Raw genomic sequence first — 13,089 nt, 5'->3', positions numbered from 1 at the left:
TTCAGGCTTCATTGCCAGGTGGGGGAGTCAGGGGCAATCTTAAAATAGCCCAGAGAATTGGGCTGTCCAGGAAAGGGGTTCTGAGTGCTGGGGGTTGCAGGGAATGTGGGGAAGAGGTGCTCTATCCGGAGCCATCTTTCTGTCGAGTTGTGTTACTGGAATGTTGTGTGCCAACCTCAAGTGCCCCTGAAGCCATTGCATTTCTGTAAGTGACAAGGCCAGAACGTGGTTGTAGAGCGTCAGGGCAGAAGCCGGTTGCCAAAATCTATTGTATCGTTATGTCTGTATGAACAAGCTAGGCAGCAGGGCCCTATGAATTGTTGAAAAGTCCTCCAAAACATTTTCCCCTGTTCATTCAGAATTTCTGTGGAATAAACACATTAAATTATAAACATTCAAAACCAGAAGGTTTTTATAACAGGAACTTCAACACAAGACTGCAGGCAGAAAAGGATTCCAGAAAATCTTGGGGCTTTCTTTCATTTGTCCTGTCAGAAAAGTTTGGAATAGTCCTTTAACTAAAGTTAGCTTTCTGCTAAAACAAAACAAAATGTTCTAAGATCTCCTATAGTTTCTTCATTCCAGGGACACCCCCCCACACACACTTTTCTTTTCTTCTTTAGCTAATACTTGTCTTGCTTCCATAAGAATATGAGGTCAAAAAGAAAAGGTTTAAGGTATCAACTGCCTTAATCTGTTTTCTGTTGCTATAACAGAATACCTGAATCTGGGTGATGTATGAAGAGGTTTATTTTGGCTCATGGTTCTGAAGGTTGGGAAGTTCAAGATCAGGTGGCTGCATCTGGTGAGAAACTCATGATGTGTCATAACACAGCAGATGGCATCACATGGCCGAAGCATGTGCAGAAGAGAGAGAGCATAAGGAGTAACCTTGCTTTGCAGCAATCCACTCTCCAGATAGCTAACCCAGTGGCAGGGTGACTACATTAATCCCTTCACCAGGGCAGAGCCCCCATGACCCCAGCTACCTCTTAAAGTTCCCACTGCCTCTCTGTACTGCTACTTTGGCAATTAAAATCTCAACATGAGTTTTGGAGGGGACAAACCAAACCACTGCATCAACTCATACAGGTGTTAGATGATGCGAGTTCCAACTCTCCTATTTCCTCATTTCCCATTTGCAGCTCTTAAGTGAATCAGTTCTTAGGAACCCAGAGGCTTGACGATACTTTGGAAAGCAACAGAAGCTCTGACAGTAAATGCTGATCAGCACACTTGGGAGGTGGTAAGCTCCTTCCTCAGACTTGCTGCCGGGCCTCTTCCTTTCCTATCCCGCTGCGCTCCCCACCTCTGGAGCTGCTGTCAGTCATATTTGATCATCTGCCACTCCTCCTCTCTGCTCCATTTCCTCTAACATACTGAAGCCAACTTAACCTTTCTAAAATGCTGCTATGACCAAGTGGCTTTGGGTTCCGAGGCCTCTCACCTCAATTGACATTCAATATCAGTCCAGGTATAAATGGCCTTTAGGACACTGTCTCATTTTGGAACACTCCACATTACTGTAACCTGAAGTTCTGAATTCTTTCTCCATTTTTGGATCCCATTCTTTCCATTGTTGAATGCGTAGTCTTGTCTCCAAGAATCCCCCTCTCCTCTTCTATCTCCATGGACTTAACCTTAGAGATCTGGCTGAACTCCCATTTCTCTTAGTCTTCCTTGCCCACTGCTTCTAGAAATGATCTCTCCTTCCTCTGACCTAGTGAGCAGTCACTCACTAATTGCATTTCTCTGTTTTTCCCTTGTAGATTGTAAGCCCACTGGGAGCCAGGCATGTCTCATCCACTTTTTTGTTTTTGTTTTTGAAATCAGATGTCACTATCTTGCCCAGACTGGGCTCAAATTCCCAATCCTCCAGCCTCAACTTCCCAAGTAGCTGGGATTACAGGCATGTGTCACCATGCGCAGCTCTGCTCATTGATTTTTATATCTCTGTTAGTTAGCTTTCAGTGCATGGTGGGGCAACCCTACTCATCTTTTGAAGGCCAGGAAACAAAGAGAGAGACCAAAAAGGGTTAGAGTTCCAGTAGCCCTTCAAGGGCATGTCCCCAGTGACTTCTTTCCACTAGGCCCCACCTCTTTAAAGATTTTACCACCTTCCACCAGCACCACAGGCTGGTGACTAAACCTTTAAGGGACATTTAAGATTCATATGATAACAATCTCCCATATTTACTAATATTTACTTGATATTTATTAATATTTAATTTTGATTCATAAATATGTGATATGTAATTGGTTAACATTTTCTCATTTTTCCACATATAATAGAGAATTTTGAACATTACAACCTTCACTCATGCTTATTATTCACATAATAATTCATATTCCTATAGCTTTATTAATATTTTCACATAAGCATTTCAACACACTTTATGAATACAAGGTAGACTCATGAGATACAAAAATTTAAATCATCCCTATTCAATAATAAATAAATTGGACATAAGTAAGAGGCTTACCAAGGGATCACAAGTCCTATATACTCTTCATACATGACCAAGGTCAATGACTTTTTTCTTAGCCTTCATTTGTGATGCTATATATCCAACCTTTGTTGCCCTGGGACAATTGCTGATGTCTTGAATCTGGTTTCAAGTTCTACATCAAATGAAAGGTCTGCAGAGTACTAGATAATAGGCATCTAACCCATCTGTGGTTGTAAGCCAGGAGCCCTACGAAGACTCTCCATTCTTGAGTTAACTTTGCTAGAGAATGAGTTAAAAATAAAAGGGAGCATCCTAACCGGACAGTGGTTGGAAGGTAGGCCAAAGGAGATCTGGGAGGAATTTCCAAATAAAACCCCAAGAATTTTGTTAATAAAATTTGCATTGAACCTGATAATAGCCTCAAACTATTTGAAATCAAATTATCGCAAATCAAAGCATCTGTTACTCTGAACTCAAATGGCTGTTCTGGAGAAAAGATACACAACTTTTCACATAAAACAATGAAATTACTGCAAGAATCACTCAGAGCTAACTAACGAAAAAACAGCCCACACCAGTACTGGTACTAAAGGTCATAATCTGGTTTTGTAGCCACAATTTACACCAAGACAAGCAACTCCAGCTGTGATAATCACAACAAGCAAGAGTAGGTACACAGTCACTGTAGCAGAGTGGAAAATTCAAGAGTTTCTCCCCCACCACCTCTGTCCTCTCTCATTCCCTGTGTGTCTAACAGGTACACTGAACAATGCTGGAGCCAATAATAATATTTTTGAAAATTTGGCTGACTGGAAAATGTTCAGACTCAGGAGGCAGAAGATCCAGGTGTGTGTCCTGGCTTTACCATTTTCCTGTTTGACCTTTGGTAGTGGCTTCACCTTTAAAATGGCTTCACTTTTGTCTCCCTCAAGGAATTATGTGTGAATTAAATAGATAATGTGTGCAAAAGCTTCTCAAGACCTCAGAGAGCCCCTATGTATTTGGAAAGCATCACATGCTTCTTCTTATCCAACCATGGTGACTTTTTTTATTTTTTGGTACTAGGGTTTGGACCTTGGACCCAGGGGCACTTAACCACTGAGCTACATCCCCAGTCCTTTTTATCTTTTTATTGTGAGATAGAGTCTTGCTAAGTTGCTTAGGACCTCACTAAGTTGATGAGGCTGGTTTTGAGCTTGTGATCCTCCTGCCTCAGCCTCCTGAGTCCAACCATGAGAGGTGTAGGGACAGGCTTGTATGAGAAGAGGCAGTTCACTTGGATAAGCTTCACTTGCTCCATTGGACCCCTTTCTTTCTCATACTAGATATTAATTATGACTCAGAGGCTAGATAACAGTGAACTGTTTTTAAATGTTCTTACCATTGGCAAATCATTTTTTTTAAAGAAAATTTTCTTTCTCTTTTACACACTTAGTATGTGTCCTATCCTCTTAAAGAAGTATTTGTTTATGTGATTCTCTGAAATAAATTCCATTTTTAGTATTTCAGTAGTGGAAAGATTTTTTTCCCTTCAATCCACTATTTAGTGCCATGACACTAACTTAAAGGGGGAGGGGAAAGGAAGGCAATATAAAATAAAACTTAAATCAACTTTCAAAAATTCTGTTTTTATTCAGTTGTGTAATAAATAAAAATTGATTGAGCAGCTAAAATCTTACCTTGAAGTAATATTCCTATTACAATATTCCTGTTGCCACTTTTGGCTTGGAGTTGATGAGCATTTTGGCTGAGTCGTCCTGCAGTTTGCTCAAGTCCACAGCTTGCCATGACAGCACGCTGTGCTAATTATTGAAAACTCGAGCTTTTACTTTAACAGCCTTGGTGTGTTCCAGATAAAACAATCATGTTGTAAGAAGCTGAGGGGTTTATAGCCACAAGAATTCCCAAACTTTCTGCTTTAAGTCTCAGCAGCTTAGGAATGATCCCTCTTAAACATCTTGCCTCTCCCTTCGTCCTGGCTAAGAATTACTAAATTCCCGGGGACTAGAGGAAATACTTGAAAGGTTATGTCCAGTAGGTTCTCTAAGATGAAAGAAGACATTGTGTTTTCCATTCAGGCATGGAAGATGGCACCTGGGCCATCCAACTGAACGGACTTGCCAAAGAAGCCAGTGGGAGAAGCTGGGTTTCTACTTCGCCTCTGGGTGACAGAAATGAATCATTTACATTTCTTTCTTTTCAATCACTACTTTGAGTAAATCAAACCAGTATCTTCTTTGATAAGGTTTTCCACTCCTTTGTAGTGTATAGATATTTTTGCGGTTAACTTACTCATTATCTACATATTGTAACCATGCTCATCCACCCTTCTCAGTAAATTGAGGCATGCCAAGCCCTTCGTCACCTCAGAATGGCAGAGTCTGAAGATGACTTTGGTTTTGATAACCACTCTGGTCAGGCATCTTGCTTTGAAAATAAATATCAAACGTTTGACATGACATTTATTTTCCACAATGTCTCAGCCCTGCCTTTCCTTGAATAAAACCTGTGGGAGACCTTTAACCAGTGATAGCTTTTTATTTCCAGAATATTATCCCTTAATTAAATGTTAAGGGGGCAATGTCCTTCTTTGCAGATATCTAAATATAATTTTCACACTGGTGGATACATGTATTATTTTTCTTCTCATTTTAATATGGAGAAACTGAAGCATAAGGAGACACATGTAAGATTTCAAGGAAAGAGAACAACTTTCTTACCTTTTGAGCCAACCTTTAATTATCAGAACCTGCATCCTTAACAGATATTGGCCCACCTATTGCTATTTATCAGCATAATTTAATGGTATGATATATGTTGGGACTTGGAGCAAGTCTTGGACTAATTTTTTAAAAATAAATTGTGTCAGAGCGAGTGAAGAGTTTCCATCAGGCAATGTTTATTTGTATTTTTCAGTTGATTTAAATGCAGTAAATCTGGAACAACAATCATATTTATCTGCACAAATGAAATTCTCATTGTTTATACATGTGAGCGTGAATTTCCAGAAGTGCCACATGAATACAAACTCTGAAGACAAAAGAATGCCAAAGAAAAGCCATGCAATTAAGTAATTTTGTTTTTTGTTTTGCTTTTTAGTCTGTAACGGGAAAGAGACTTCACAGAAAACTCTTACTGAGAATCACAGGCTCAAACATTGTGACAACCTTGGGGGTTTACTTAAGAACTGAAATAGCACTGTTGGGAGTTGGGAACAGGAAACTAAAAAGCAAACTCTACTTTGTCATTTCTGCATCCTAATAAGTATTGTCCCAAACCAGGTAATTAGGTGCCAGGAGCGCTGAGCTCTTGAAAAGCCTGCAAACCCTAAAAAGGCCTCAAGTACGCTCAGCATTGATATGCTTATTGGTGACACCAACGGGGGTTGGCATGTCCTGGCTTCTTTTTTCTTATTCCAGTGACTCTGACTTGCCACCATTTCCTCTGCCCACCTTCCCTCTCTCCTGCTGCCAGTCAATCACTGTTTCTGCAGCTGAGGGCTTTGACCTGTCCCCCATCACCAACTCATGGAGAGGATTCACAGCTTTCTCTTAAGGAGAATGATCTTGGCTTAAAAAATGCCCACACATCTACACTCCCATGTATTGTTTTCACCCATGCTCGTCTGGGAGACAACTTAGAATAAAAGTTACTTATTAAGCAAGTTAAAAACCCACAATTAGCCCTGCAAGAAAATCATCAGTACGTTAGAGCATAATCGGTCTTGATGGGACATTCTGAAAACATTCCGGGCCCACACATTCTTGTTTTAGATTTTTTTTTTTTTTTTTTTTTTTGTATTGCATAATTTCATTTGATGGCATTTTAGCAAGATTACCCTAATTTTAGTAATTAGTTTTGACACCTACCTTTCTGTATATACCTTAATGATGAAGAACGCAGGCTCTGGAGTAAGACTGCCTTGCATATCTCTGGCCTCTGTTTTGTCATCTGTTAAATGGGAACAATAACATCCATCTTGGTACATTTGATAAGCTATGGCATATGAGGCATTTGGCCTGGCTCTTGACTCATCAAATGTACTTCATAAATGCTAGCTTTTATCTCCCTGGTTTGTTGTCAACAACAAAATTGTGTCATAAACTAGGAAAGTCTTCACTCTCTTCCAAACCAATGGTGACAAAGGAGGTAGCGTTCAATCAGCAGAAATTGAAGAACCAAATAAATGTGATCTTTTAAAAAGTGAGAGGATGTAATAAACAATCTAATTTGGTAAGTAGTTTTTTGATTTCAAAGGCAAGTTTACTCCTTTGTGGTTATTTCCTCTGATTATTGTTCCATTTGGGGAATTACCATTTCCCAAACTAATTTTGCATCATGGAAAGGTCATTCCAGAGAGTTCCACCCTATGGTATAACCGTATTCCAAATAAATGAACTAACAAGAAGAACACAACAAACCACCGCTGGACTCTTAGTGGGGCAGCTTCTCTCCCACGCTAATTGATCCAAGCTGCTTCTCCCTTTGCCATATAAATGTATAAAATGTCAAGGAGACAGAACTCTTGTGACCTGCTCTGCGTTAGCACAACATACCAGGAATCCGACACCCTCACCCCTGAGAACAAGGAGACAACCAAAGAAAGGAGTTTTCTCCAACTCGTGTGGTTTAATCCCTAGGAGAGTCTTTCAGACTCTAAATTGGAGCTATTAGTTTTATACCAGAAAAACTTTTAATATCTTGTTTGTCCGGTTTCTGTTCTTTCACAATAGATTAGGAGAAGCAAATTGGGGTGAAGGCATGACGGACGATGCTGGGGGCGGGGAGGCCATCTGGGAACTCCACATCAGAGCGGAAAACAGGGAACCAGTGACGCCATTTACCCAGAAACAAAGAGAGTTCTGTGCCCCCGCAGCCCGGACCAACCTGCATCTCTAAGAGAGGTTTAGATTCAGTCCAACCGCCCGAGTTTTGAGAACGTGGACTCTGCATTTTAGAAATGTTTTATTTAAAAAAAAAAAAAAGAATGAAGGTTTGAGACTTATTTCCCAGCAGACTTCTGCTGTCTAGAAAGTGAAGGTATAGGGACACTTCACTCTCCTGGAGAATGCGCTCGTGTGCAGGAATTCTACACCCCAGGGGCCACAGACTTGGTTCTTCAGGACTGAGGGAAGGATCTGTCCTAGATCTCTTTCCTTGTGTTGCTCAGGGCCAGCTCTCCCTCTATGTTTATCTGTCTCAGTGCCCAAATGTCTCTTTTTCATAAGGACACCTGTCATACGGAATCAGGATCCATCCTATTGACCTCATTCGAACTTAACTACCTCTGTTAAAACCTATCTCCAAATAAGGTCACATTTTGAACTACTAGGAGGTCAAGACTCCAACATGTCCTTTTGGGGGGACCCGTTTCAATCCATAACAAGGCGTTGCTATATGTAAGAAAGCTTATGCACATCTGTAACTGTCTCCTGGGACAGAAGGCACACCTAATGACTTCTGTATCACCCTAAGGGTAGCTCCCCAAATCCTGGTGAAAACCATCCATTTCTTAGAGGGCTAGACTCTACTATAAAGTTGTTAATACCACAAGCAGATTGCTGTCTGTCCAGGTTCCCATGTGAGCTGCGTGTACAGACACTTGGCAATCAGGAAAGGGAAGGCGGAACCCTCCCAGGCATGTGGAGTGGATGTATGGCACTTTTATAGCTTTCATTTCACCTTGACACTCAACTGTTTTCTTGCGAATGGAGTAGAAAACTTCAGTTTCACTTTAGTAATTCATATGCATGGGGAAAAAAATTCATCCATCCGGTTGGTCAAGGGTGTAGACCACTTTGCAGTGGGTTGTTTTGACATGGTGTAGACACTGTCCGAACCCCTCCCGCCCCCACCTCCGTGACCACATGACTGTTATTTTTCCCAAGCGAGACTTAGTGTAACAGACAGCAAATAACTGCATAGGAAAGATACAACAAACCTTTATAACCCACGAACAAAGCTGGCCTTTGAGACAAGAGAAAGCCAGGTACTCTCATAGAGTCCATTGAAACACAGGACCTTCATGACCTTGAGGTTCCGACTTTGATTGAGAAAGGGCTTCACATCCTAAGACATTGGATAGCGGAGGTTTGACAAGACAGTGCTCCACTCATTATGTTGATCTGGATTTACTGTGGAACCTGGAACCCTGTGGACACACTCATCTAACGTGGTCCTAAATTGTCTACCTAGTGGCCCTTTGTGTGTGGACAGAGCTGAGGATGTTTTATGTGTGTGGCCACGGGCCAAGTGAACCTGACTTTTATGCCAAAGACCAGCTCGGACTGTGGTGGGAGAAGTCACACTGTTGACGTTTTTCACCACTTGATACTATGTATGGCTCAGGCTGCCCTGGATCCCTGCTCTGCAGGAGCTGAATGTGCCAGCAGCAGCCCGTTTACCACACGGGAGGAATCCAGGGATCACGCTCACGTAGTACGCCATTCTGCACGCACGAGGCCAGCTCCTCCTCTCAGATAGAGCTGCTATTTCTGCGTTACATAAACAGCACAAATTTAGATATATATGAATTCTATTTTTAAAGATGTCATATCGAGTTTTTTTTTTAAATGACTGGGCTAGTTCAGTTAAATAATCTTATATAAGATGGCACTTAAAAGCTCAAATCTGAGGATCTGAGAATTATTTAGTCATCTGTTTGTGCCACTGTATTTTTAACTTAATTTATGATGAGCAAATAGTTTTTCTGAATGCTCAAGCTGTGTTCCCATACTTCAGTTTGGTTTATTTTCCTCTCAATTTCCTTCAGCACACATTACAACTAACTTTCTCTGGAAACTTCCTAATGCTTTCCATGAAGGTAGGTAGCATCCCTCAGAAAACAGCAAACCAAAGGACCAAAATAAAAAGACTCCAATTAGAATCATCGAATGCTATGTTTCCATTGCTTAATAGGAACATAGTTCTGTGACATTCTCCTTCAAAACCAATGGCCAAGCATGAGACACTGAGCAAAGTGTGTCATCTATAATATCTCATTTAATTCTTGTAATAGTCGAGTCATTATTTTTACTTTATGAAGGCAGGAACTGAAGCTTAGAGAAGTCGATTCACCCAAAGTTTTGCAACTAGTAAATGATGGAGTTGGATCTCCCCCCCAGGTCTCTGTGATTTCAGGGCCAAAGCTCTTTGCCAAAGAGAAGTCCTCATTTTATTTTCCCTCTTTTTGAAACAGTTTATTTATTAGAATATAAGATCAAAGTTCAATTGACCTCTTTTGTTAGATTGATTCCCAATTATTTTTTGACCCAGCTATCCCACTTCTCGGTTTATATCTAAAGGACTTAAAATCAACACACTACAGTGACACAGCCACATCAATGTATATAGCAGCTCAACTCACAAGAGCTAAACTAAGGAACCTAACTAGATGCCCTTCAACAGATGAATGGATAAAGAAAATGTATATATACATGATGAACTATTACTCAGCTTTAAAGAAGAATGAAATTCTGGCATTTGCTGGTAAATGGATGAAGTTAGAGAATATCATGCTAAGTGAAATAAGTCAAACTCCAAAATCCAAAGACCAAATGTTTTCTCTGATATGCAGAAGCTAATTCACAATAAGGGGTGGATATGGAAGAATAGAGTTACTTTAGATTAGGTAGAGGGCAGTGCAGGGAGGGGAAGGGGCGTGGGGGTAGGAAGGATAGTAGAGTGAAACAGACATCATTACCTCACGTACATGTACGACTGCATGACCCATGTGCAATATGTACAATCAGGAAAATGAGAGATTACACTCCATTTATGTATGATCTCTCAAAATGTATAAATACATTCTACTGTATGTACAACTAATTAGAACAAATAAAATTTAAAAATTTTTTTAAAAAGTTCAGTTGACATTACAAATCTAAGTGAATGACTGAGGCTATAGCCCAGTGGTAAGGCACTTTCCCAGCATGCACGTGGCCCTGGGTTTGGTCCCCAACCCTGCACGCACACACACAAACACACACACACACACACACACACACACACACACAATCTTCAGTGAACACTGTGCAGCATTGCCATATGAATTTTTGTCGATGCTCATCATTTGTGAGGACGCTGTCCGTGAACGTCGGAGACGGACTCCTCAGGATTTTGCCCTTTTAATACCTCCAGGGATTGCTCCGACTTTCTATGGCCAAGAGTGAGAACACGGTCCTTACCCGGAGGCCCCACCAGCAGCAAGTGTCCAGCCGCGCCCACTCCCCGGGGGCCCTGTCCTCTCCCTGCGGCACAGAAGCCAGCCGCCTCTCGCCTGCAGAGTTTTCCAGCATGAGCCAGGTACCAAGCTCTTCGTCCCCTCAACTCCATAAGACACAGGAGAGTCTCGCCCAAAGATTCTCTTAAAGCTTGGTTGGAGGGGGACGAGAGCCGTGGGCATTGCCTCAACTCTGCAAGACGGCAGGCTCCATTCTCACGACCCTAGGAGGAGGCCAAGGGGCCCTGGGGAGTTTCTTTAGGGGCAACCTCTGCAGTGTCGGCACGGTGCTTACTTGTGAATGTGTGGGCACCACCTAAGGCTCCTTCTGCTCAGCTTTGGGTCCCAGCCCGACCGACATCAGAAAGTCCTACTTTAACATCCTGTTACGTGCAGATTTGGTGGCTGAGCACAACTGGAATTGCTGGGCGGGCGGGGGCTGGGGGATGAAGGGCAGGGACTCTAGAGAAGAGCGTTCAGGGAAGGGAGGCAGCTGGCCAGGCTCAGGCAATGTTTCACTTGAAAGGTACAAAAGGAAGAAGACCCACACAGAATAAAGAAGGAAAAACCAAATACAGAGACAAGACCCTGAAAGGCGAGAAGAACCAGGAGAGAGGACTATTATAAGAAACAAGTAGGAGAGAGTTTCAAGAAGGGGATGACAGATCACCTGAGACCCACTCCCTGCTCCTTAGAGGGTTCCTGGAAATCAAGAGCAAAAAGTCTAACAGCGCAACAGAAACCAGGCAGAGAGCATGGACGGGTAGCTCTCGACAAAAGAAAAAGAAATGGCCTTCGACACCTGAAGGCCACCCTCCAAGGGAATTGCAGCTAAGAGCAGCACTGAGATCCATTTGTCACCTTTGAGGTCAGTGAAGGCTTGGATTAACCACTGTGCTGGCACGACAGGGTGGGGGAGTGTGGGGGGGTGGGGAGAGACATTCATGCATCACTGATGGGGGTGCAAGGTGGTCCCAGCCCTGTGTGGAGGAGTCACTCGACGTCCACCTGAACCACACACTCGCACTCTGACCCAGCTGGTCACTGCACTTCTTGAAACTGTTTCTCATTCTGATTCCGGGAGAGCCGCTTCTCTGGCTTTCCTCCCTTGTCCCGGGTTGCTCCTTTCAAGCCCTCTGCTCTGGCTCTCTCACCTCTGCCTGGCCTCCAAATATTGGAGTGCACGAGGCTCGTTTCTCTACCTGTCCACTCTCTTTAGAGTGTCTTATCCTATCCCATTGCCTATTTCTTTTTTTTTTTTTTTTTGGTGTGGTAAATTAAAAATAACATAAATCCCACCATTTTAAAGTGTATAATTCATCAGCATTTAGCAAATCCATTGTCATGCAACCATGGCCCCTATCTAGTTCCAGAACACTTGCCTGGCCCCAAAAGAAAATCTGACTCTCATTGATCACACCTACTCCTCCTTCACCTTTCCATCTGCAATGACCCCTCTGCTTTCTGTCCCTACAGATGTGCTTATTCTGAATGTGCCTTATAAATGGAATCATTCACTTAAAATATTTTCAAGGCTCATCCATGTCATAGCTAGTCAGTGCTTCCCTCTTCTTTATGGTTGTATAATGTTTCATTGTATGGACATACCACATTTTGTTTAACCATTCATCAGTTGATGGACACTAGGGTTTGTTTCCACCAAACTATTGTGAATAATGCTGACCTGAACATGCAGTTTTTTGTTTGAAAACCTGTTTTCAATAGTTCAGTTTGATACTTGGTTGTAGAATTTGTGAGCCATGTAGAAATTCTATATTGCCTTAGTCCATTTAGGCTGCTATAATAAAATACTTGTGACTGGGTTAATTTATAAATAATAAAATTTTATTTTTTTTTAAATATCATGTAGTTCTGGAGGCTGGGAAGTCCAATATCAAGGTGCCACAGATTACATGTCCGGTGAGGCTTGTCTCTGCTTCAAGGACGGTGCCTGCTAAAGGGCTACATCCTCACTTGGCAGAAAAAGGCTCTCAAACCTGTATCATAAATCCTGCTCACGAGAGCTGCTCCTTTATGGCCTACTCCCCTCCTAAAGGGGCTACGTATTAATGCTATCACATTGGGAATGAAGTTCCAGCATATGGGTTTGGGGATGCCAACATTCAGACCAGACAGTGTGTTTCACCCAACTGCTTTTTGAAAATTTTTTTTTCCTTAAAACAGGAGTCCTTTAAGTTGCCCAGTCTGGCCTGGAACATCTGGTCCTCCTGCCTTAGCTCCTGAGTGGCTGGAATCACAGATGTGTCCACAGAGCCCCGCTCCTTGTGCTTATTTATTTATTTATTTTTGGTATTGGGGATTGAACTCAGGGACACTTAATCACTGAATCTCAGTCCTTTTTTATTTTTTATTTTGAGACAGGGTCCTGCTAAGTTGCTGAGTCTGCTTTGAACTTGC

Source organism: Sciurus carolinensis, chromosome 5 (assembly GCF_902686445.1).
Source record: "Sciurus carolinensis chromosome 5, mSciCar1.2, whole genome shotgun sequence".
Classification (NCBI taxonomy): domain Eukaryota; kingdom Metazoa; phylum Chordata; class Mammalia; order Rodentia; family Sciuridae; genus Sciurus; species Sciurus carolinensis.
Note: the sequence above shows the minus strand (reverse complement) of the source record.